Source organism: Orycteropus afer, unplaced genomic scaffold (assembly GCF_000298275.1).
Source record: "Orycteropus afer afer isolate SDZICR_OR568_19922 unplaced genomic scaffold, OryAfe1.0 scaffold00196, whole genome shotgun sequence".
Classification (NCBI taxonomy): domain Eukaryota; kingdom Metazoa; phylum Chordata; class Mammalia; order Tubulidentata; family Orycteropodidae; genus Orycteropus; species Orycteropus afer.
In genome coordinates, this window is record NW_006921783.1 from 97,163 (window position 1) to 98,394 (window position 1,232).

Here is a 1,232-nt window from a genome sequence, read left to right on the forward strand (position 1 = left end):
TATCAGCTGACCATAGGTCAATGGATCTATTTCTGGATTCTCAATTCTGTTCCACTGGTCTGTGTGTCTGTTGTTGTACCAGTACCAAGCTGTTTTGACTACTGTAGCTGTGTAGTAGGTTTGAGATGTAAGAGTGCGAGACCTCCTACTTTGTTCTTCTTCAATAGTGCTTTGCTCATCCTAGGTCTCATTCCTTTCCATATAAAATTAGTGATTGGTTTTTCCATATCCTTAAGAATGTTGATGGGATCTGGATTGGGATTGCATTGTTTGTACATTTTGGGTTATGCTTGATAGTCTATTAATGCCATAAATTAGGGCTCCAAAATTTGCCCATTTTTTCTTTGATGAACTTTATAGTTTTAGGTTTCATAAGTCTTTGATCCATCTAGAGTTAGTTTTTGTATATGGTGTAAGGTATGGATCTTGTTTCATTTTTCTGCAAATGGATATCCAGTTTTGCCAGCACCATTTATTAGAGACGATCTCTTCCCCGTTTGATGGATTTTTGCTCTTTGTCTAAGATAGCTGACCATAGATGGACAGATCTATTTCTGTGCTCTCAATTCTGTTCCACTGGTTTGTTTGTGTGTCCTACCCATACCAGGTTGTTTTGACTACTGTGGCTGCATAGTAGTTTTTGAGATCAGGGAGTGTGAGACCTCATCCTTTATTGGTCTTCTTCAGTAGTGCTTTGCTTATGTGAGGTCTCTTTCCTTTCCATATAAAATTAGTTATTGGTGTTCCCACATCCTTAAAGAATGTTATGGAACCTAGTAAGTATTGCTTTGGGTAGAATTGACATTTTCACAATGTTGAACCTTCCTATTCAAGAGCATGGTCTGTTCTTCCATTTATGTAGATCTCTTATGGTTCCTTGAAGTAGTGTTTTTTAGTTTTCTTTGTATAGGTCTTTTATGCCCCTAATGAGATTTATTCCCAACTATTTTATTTTTTCAGTCCAAACTAAAAAACTCACTGCCATTGAGTCAGTAGCAACTCATAGTGACCCCTCCTTGCGTTTCTGAGGCGGTATCTCTATGGAAGTACTAATTGAGAGATTTAGCATAGTGGTGGGATACAAGTTGGAGTCCTCTACATAGCAAAGAGATTGCTGAAAAAGAAATCAATACCATTTACAATAGCTGGCATTCAACTGATTTGGGGATGTTGATCTTGTAGCCTGTCACGATGCTAAATCTCTCAATTAGTTCCTGTATTTTTTTTTTTTT